Source organism: Rana temporaria, chromosome 1 (genome assembly GCF_905171775.1).
Source record: "Rana temporaria chromosome 1, aRanTem1.1, whole genome shotgun sequence".
Classification (NCBI taxonomy): domain Eukaryota; kingdom Metazoa; phylum Chordata; class Amphibia; order Anura; family Ranidae; genus Rana; species Rana temporaria.
This window is the reverse complement of record NC_053489.1, coordinates 343,011,084-343,018,752: the sequence shown is the minus strand read 5'-3', so window position 1 is coordinate 343,018,752 and position 7,669 is coordinate 343,011,084. Positions and strand designations below refer to the sequence as shown.

At 43.6% G+C, this 7,669-nt stretch overlaps 1 pseudogene; it reads left to right on the top strand.

Annotated features, from left to right (window-relative positions):
- Window positions 1-1,109: 1,109 nt before the first annotated feature.
- LOC120926594 lies at window positions 1,110-2,351 on the top strand (annotated as a pseudogene).
- Window positions 2,352-7,669: the final 5,318 nt, after the last annotated feature.

Sequence of the window (7,669 nt, the reverse complement as noted above, 5' to 3'; positions counted from 1 at the left end):
TCGATCGATGCAGCGCCATAGTGAAGCACGGGGAAGCCGTGTTTACACACGGCTCTCCCCGTTCTTCAGCTCCGGGGAGCGATCGCGACGGAGCGGCTAGAAACAAATAGCCGCGCCGTCGTCCCGGATCGCTCCCCGAGGGGACCCGACCGCCGCAAGTCGCGGGGGGGGGTCCCGATCGGACCCCCGACCCACGTCTAGGCAGGGACGTACAGGTACGCCAATGTGCCTGTACGTGCCATTCTGCCGATGTATATGTACATGCGGCGGTCGGGAAGGGGTTAAGCTGAAATAAAAGCTCAAATGCCTCTAAAAGGAGCCTTTTTTTTTTTTTAACACATTTCAGCAATGAATCATGCTCGCAATCCAAAGTTTTACTTATATTAATTCTATATATTCTATATTAATTCTATATTAAATCTATGGACTATCTAATCTATGAAAAATAAATTGGAAAGGAAGAGGCACATAGTGTAAAACGGTAGGCAATGAGTGTTTTTAATAAACTTACCCCAGACCAGGAATGGGCAAACTATGGCCCGGCGGACCTTTTAATCCGGCACGCGGAGCGCTAGATAATTTATTCATTTATTCACCTCACTTTCTAGAGAACGCAGCATAATCTCGCGATGGCCGGCTAGATGACGTCAACTGCCCTTCCGCGCGCCTGCTAGTGAGGAGCGATCCATGCATCAGCAAAATTTATTTCACAGACAAACTGCGATTCAAGAGTCAAGTACCAAAGCAAGTTTTATGCTCTCATTCAAATTAGCAAAAGCTAGTATGATAGAGACCGCAGATCTTTTGTGTCCACAGAGCAAAGACAAGTTTGAAAAACTCAGTTTATCACGCAGGACAATGACTCATCATGTGGAACTGATTGATGAAGACATAACAAACAAGTTTAATAATATTGCAGAGTCCTTTAAATTATATTCACTAGCACTGGACGAAAGTACAGACATAAAAGACACAGCTCAGCTCTTAATTTTTATCCAAGGGTATTAGCGACAGTTTTGAAATAACAGGAGTTTTTGGCCATTGCGCCACTTAAAGGAAAAACACGGGGAGAAGATTTGTATGACCGGGTGTCTGCTGTCATCGAGAGTATGAAGCTTCCTTGGAGTAAACTTGCTAATGTCACTACGGATGGATCTCCAAATTTAACTGGATAAAATGTGGGATTGCTGAAAAGAATTCAGGATAAAGTGAAAGAGGAAAACCCTGAGCAAGAAGTTATTTTTCTCCACTGCATCATACACCAAGAATCTTTGTGTATATCTGTATTACAGCTTAGTCATGTTGTGAATCCAGTTATAAAGCTTGTTAACTGCATACGAGCAAAGGGACTTCAGTACCGTCAGTTCATTGCATCTCTGGAGGAAAACGACGCAGACCACCGAGACTTGCTTTACCACTCTCGTGTCCGCTGGTTGAGTTTGGGCAAAGTGTTTAAACGAGTGTGGGATCTTAAAGAAGTGATTGATACATTTTTGGAGTTAAAGGGGAAGTCTGATGATTTTCCAGAGCTGAGCGACAAGAATTGACTGTGTGACTTTGCGTTTGCTGTTGACATTTTTTCTCACATGAATGAGCTTAACGTCAAGCTACAGGGAAAAGACCTGTATGTGCACGACATGTATAGTCATGTAAATGCCTTCAAAGCCAAGTTGACTTTTTTTTCTAGGCAAATTTCAAAGAAAAACTTCTCTCATTTTCCCACACTAGCCACACAGGAAAAGGCCATCCAAAATGTGAATAAATATAGCAAATCACTGAATGACCTGCATGAAAAAATTGAAAAGTCACTTCAGCTGGTGGCCTATCCCTTGTCACAAGACCCAGAAACAGCACCACAAGAAGTGCAATTGGAACTAATCGATCTTCAATCTGATGCAATCTTAAAGGAGAACTTCCACTCTCTTCCACTAAAATAGTTCTATGCCTCACTTAAAGATGACTGTTTTCCAAACCTCCGGGGGATGGCACAGAAGATTCTGGCCTTGTTTGGCTCGACCTACGTGTGTGAGCAGACGTTCAGCGTCATGAACATCAATAAATCCTGTCACAGATCCCAGTTAACTGACCAACACCTCAGATCTATTCTGCGAATTGCAACAACAAAGCCAACTCCTGACTTTGATGCCTAAACAAAAAAGGGAGACTAACAACACTGTTCCCACTAAAATTGAAGGTACTATTTTATGAAAGAAATACATTGCATAAAAGTTTTGTAAAATAACTCTTTTAATGCTTTTCTACCTTAAATTAATCTAAACATTTAATGTTACAAATTTAAATTTAATTTATATTAATTCACACATACACACCATCCATCTACTCTTGGTCCGGCCCCCGGGTCCAATATATGAACCCATTGTGACCCTCGAGTCAAAAAGTTTGCCCACCCCTACTATATGTGATCCTCCTATTAAGCACCTCGGGCGGGCTGTACGGCGGGCATGACATCTGCTGTGTATCATCTCTTAGCTGGCTGGTCTGCCTGAGTCTGTGTTCGGCGATAACGCAGTAACACCGTCCCGCCCCCCTAGACCGGCTTGTGTGATAGGCTGAACACTGATTCTATCTACTATCACATGAGCCCGTCTAGGGGGGCGGGACCGTGTTACAGCGTCATCGCCGAACACGGACCCAGCCAGCAAGCTCCGTGATGATACACAGGAGAGAGGGGACAGGGAGCACTGCAGCCCCGCAACTCAAACCGGCCACAATTTACAGGCAGCCTACCGGGAATTCTCCCGATCTCCCGGTAGGCTAGTCCGGCCCTGGCAGACCCTAGGTACCACATTAGCGTTTCACACACCTTACCACTCTCAGAGTAGTGGGAAAGTGGAAAGAATGAACCAGACACTTAAAACCTGAATGCAAAAAATGGCCAAGGACACAGGTATGTCCTGGCCAGAAAGCTTGCCAATAGCCTTATTCAGTGTACGGTATTCCCCAAGGGGGAAGCACTTTATCCCCTTTTGAAATCATGTTTGGAACAGCCCCTAGATTAGGTTGTTATTACCCACAACAGTTGCAATTACAGTCTGATACTTTGAGAAATTATGTGACCGCTCTTGCAAAAGAATTAACCAATATCCATGTATGAGTATTTTCTTCCATTCCAGACTCTTAACTAGATACAGGTATTCACTGCATACTTCCTGGTGACTGGGTGATGGTTAAGAGGATCTTCCGAAAACATTCTCTGGAGACAAGATATGATGGTCCAGGTTCCAGTTCCTGAGGACCGTGCACCACCCACATCAGAATGAAACTATATATCTTTTTTCTTATAGCAACTGTACACACACAGGTGGTGGCTATCAAACAAGTATATGATGTAACACAATTCTGGTATTCTGGTATAATTCATCAGACACACATGTGATTACTGCATTACACTTTCCTTCCCTCCACTAGACTAGCAGTGTAAGGCCGTGTTCACACGGTCTGTCCATTCGGACCATTCTCATCGGTTAATCGATGAAGCTGACTGATGGTCTGATGTGCCTACACACCATCAGTTAAAAAAACGATCGAGTCCAACACGGTGACGTAAAACACAATGACGTGCAGAGAAAAATGAAGTTCAATGCTTCCAAGCATGCGTCGACTTGATTCTGAGCATGCGCGGGTTTTTAACCAATGCTTTTGCATACTAACCATCGGTTTTGACCTATCGGTTAGGCGTCTATCGGTTCAATTTTAAAGCAAGTTCTAAAATTTTTGACCGAAGGATAACTGACAGATGGGGCCCACACACGATTGGTTTGGACCGATGAAACTGACCTTCCGTCCGTTTTCATCGGTTTTGACCGACCGTGTGTACAAGGCCGAACGTGTATCGGCCGCAAATCGCCTCCGAAACTATATATATATATATATATATATATATATATATATATTGTAACCACTGGGAATCTGTGGGTTGGAATACAGGTGATGGCTGGGGATATAGGCTACAGAGTGCCCTGAACAAGAAAGACCAATATGGAGAGTCATTACTTAGCAGATTGACCTAGTAACAAAGGGGAAGCACTCATCTGAATCCAACAGGAAGCGTAGAAGTGCCCCAGCTGGTAGTTTTGACCCCCATGTATATATAGATGCCATAGGGGTCCCAAGGGGGGTCCCGGATGAGTTTAAAGCAAGAGATCAAGTAGCTGTAGGTTTTAAATCTCTGATTCCCATGATCACTATAAATAAGACTGTAGATTGGATTAATTATATCTACTATAGCCAACAGAGGTTCGTTAACTATACCAGGGATGCACTCCAGGGTTTAGCTGAACAACTAGAGGCCACTTCACAAATGACTTTCCAAAATCGTATGGCCCTAGACATGATTTTAGCTGAGAAAGGGGGGTGTATGTAAAATGTTACCTGGGACAAGTACATGTTATACGCACATTCGGGACAAGACAGGCCCAAATGGTAAGGTAACCTTGACCATTAAGAAATTAGAGGATCTCTCAAAAGAGTTAAAAAGAAATTTGTGGGTGACAAATCGCTGGGACCAGTATTTGGGTGGATGAGTGGGTGGCAATGCAATTGTACTCAGATAGGTATAGAAATGTTGTTGCTGCTTGTATTAGTTGCTATAGTGGTTTGCTGTATTCTGCCCTGCATAAAGAAGCTGTGTGATATTAGGGATCCAATGAAGGAGGAATGAAGGAGGAAGAAAAGGGACCGTATCCTCCACTGCAGTCCTTACCTGTTAAAAATACATACAACATTCTCAAATGATAAGGGAAAGAATAGTACCTGACTGTTCTCCTGACCATTTCATTAAGTGAAGACACTGGGAAAGCCATGTCTGACCTCTATGCGAAATGCAAAAAAGATCCTAAAGTCAGGGGGGCCAGGTATAGGCCAAACAGCATAGGAACAGTACTGATAAAATAGTCATTTTAAGAGGGGACTGTGATGGAGATAAATAAAATGTCTATGTTTTCTTTCTCTTTTAACCACTCAAATATTACTTTCCTTTCTTTTATTATTATATTTATTTTCTTTCTCGTTGCGATATGTACAGTGAGGAAAATAAGTATTTGAACACCCTGCTATTTTGCAAGTTCTCCCACTTGGAAATCATGGAGGGGTCTGAAATTGTCATCGTAGGTGCATGTCCACTGTGAGAGACATAATCAAAAAAAATATTCCAGAAATCACAATTTATGATTTTTTAACTATTTATTTGTATGATACAGCTGCAAATAAGTATTTGAACACCTGTCTATCAGCTAGAATTCTGACCCTCAAAGACCTGTTAGTCTGCCTTTAAAATGTCCACCTCCACTCCATTTATTATCCTAAATTAGATGCACCTGTTTGAGGTCATTAGCTGCATAAAGACACCTGTCCACCCCATACAATCAGTAAGAATCCAACTACTAACATGGCCAAGACCAAAGAGCTGTCCAAAGACACTAGAGACAAAATTGTACACCTCCACAAGGCTGGAAAGGGCTACGGGGAAATTGCCAAGCAGCTTGGTGAAAAAAGGTCCACTGTTGGAGCAATCATTAGAAAATGGAAGAAGCTAAACATGACTGTCAATCTCCCTCGGACTGGGGCTCCATGCAAAATCTCACCTCGTGCGGTCTCAATGATCCTAAGAAAGGTGAGAAATCAGCCCAGGACTACACAGGAGGAGCTGGTCAATGACCTGAAAAGAGCTGGGACCACCGTTTCGAAGGTTACTGTTGGTAAAACACTAAGACGTCATGGTTTGAAATCATGTATGGCACGGAAGGTTCCCCTGCTTAAACCAGCACATGTCAAGGCCCGTCTTAAGTTTGCCAATGACCATTTGGATGATCCAGAGGAGTCATGGGAGAAAGTCATGTGGTCAGATGAGACCAAAATAGAACTTTTTGGTCATAATTCCACTAACCGTGTTTGGAGGAAGAAGAATGATGAGTACCATCCCAAGAACACCATCCCTACTGTGAAGCATGGGGGTGGTAGCATCATGCTTTGGGGGTGTTTTTCTGCACATGGGACAGGGCGACTGCACTGTATTAAGGAGAGGATGACCGGGGCCATGTATTTTGCGAGATTTTGGGCAACAACCTCCTTCCCTCAGTTAGAGCTTTGAAGATGGGTCGAGGCTGGGTCTTCCAACATGACAATGACCCGAAGCACACAGCCAGGATAACCAAGGAGTGGCTCTGTAAGAAGCATATCCAGACCTAAACCCAATAGAGAATCTTTGGAGGGAGCTCAAACTCCGTGTTTCTCAGCGACAGCCCAGAAACCTGACTGATCTAGAGAAGATCTGTGTGGAGGAGTGGGCCAAAATCCCTCCTCCAGTGTGTGCAAACCTGGTGAAAAACTACAAGAAACGTTTGACCTCTGTAATTGCAAACAAAGGCTACTGTACCAAATATTAACATTGATTTTCTCAGGTGTTCAAATACTTATTTGCAGCTGTATCATACAAATAAATAGTTAAAAAAAATCATACATTGTGATTTCTGGATTTTTTTTTTTTTTATTATGTCTCTCACAGTGGACATGCACCTACGATAACAATTTCAGACCCCTCCATGATTTCCAAGTGGGAGAACTTGCAAAATAGCAGGGTGTTCAAATACTTATTTTCATCACTGTATGTGTGTGTATATATATATATATGTAGCGCTACCCCCGAAGGAGCCGCTGGTTTGTTTTGGGATCTACTCTGTTTGACTTGGCTCACCCCTATTTAATTTACTCAAACCCACCCTTGACACATCAGAAGTCTGGTATTGCAGGGTATTGTGACCTCCGCTTGGCTGGGGTCACAATAGCAGGCACACAACATGCAATAACAATATGGCAATAGGATTACCTGTTTTCTTTGGATGGTCCCTCCAGACTAGAAAATAGACTCCACACAGTTGATATATTTAAATCAGAAAAAGATAAGTTTACTTTATGTGAACTTAGCAAACAGGCTTAGATTTACATCACAAGCAAGCAACTGGCAGGTAATGACTCACTGTGATTCAGTAAGGGCCCTTACTGGAATCAGCAATTAATATCAGCAGTTAAAGACCTAAACTAAAGAATGGTACCATTCACTTAACTAAGCTAGGCAGTCTATGCTCGCGAGCGCCCTCTAGCGGGCAGTCCTGTAAACAGTTAGAGCTCACGTTGCGGCCGGTTGGTGCACGTTAACTTATAATCCACAAGTGGCAATTGATGAATGAAGCTACACAACAGAGTATCTGGAACAGAAAACGTGGGTGAACTGATCGCTCATCAGCGTCAGTCACTTCTATGAACACTTAAATGGTTAATAAGACCTCCAACTCTCAGTGGGAGGCCAACATGTGTCTCCGGCCTGTGAGGTGGCACTAAGGTGTCTGTCCAAAGGGGAAGTAGGTATTGAGCGTGTGCTCTCTCACCCGACAGGTCGATCCGCCTGAATTCTCCTCAGAAGGTGCGTTGATAGAACACTGCTCCACAGCACAAGGATCCTGGATGAGAGTGCTCCACTGTTTTAGTTGTCAGCTGGGCTGCCTCTTCGATCTCCAGAAACACTGGCTGGATACTGTAGTCTTGCTTCCTTCTGGATGGCTGGTCTCTCGGTGGGTTTAGGCCCAGGCTTCTGGCCTAACAGCACAGCTGTGTTGTGCCAGCAGCTCCGCAGAGGAGAAGAATGCAGGTCCCG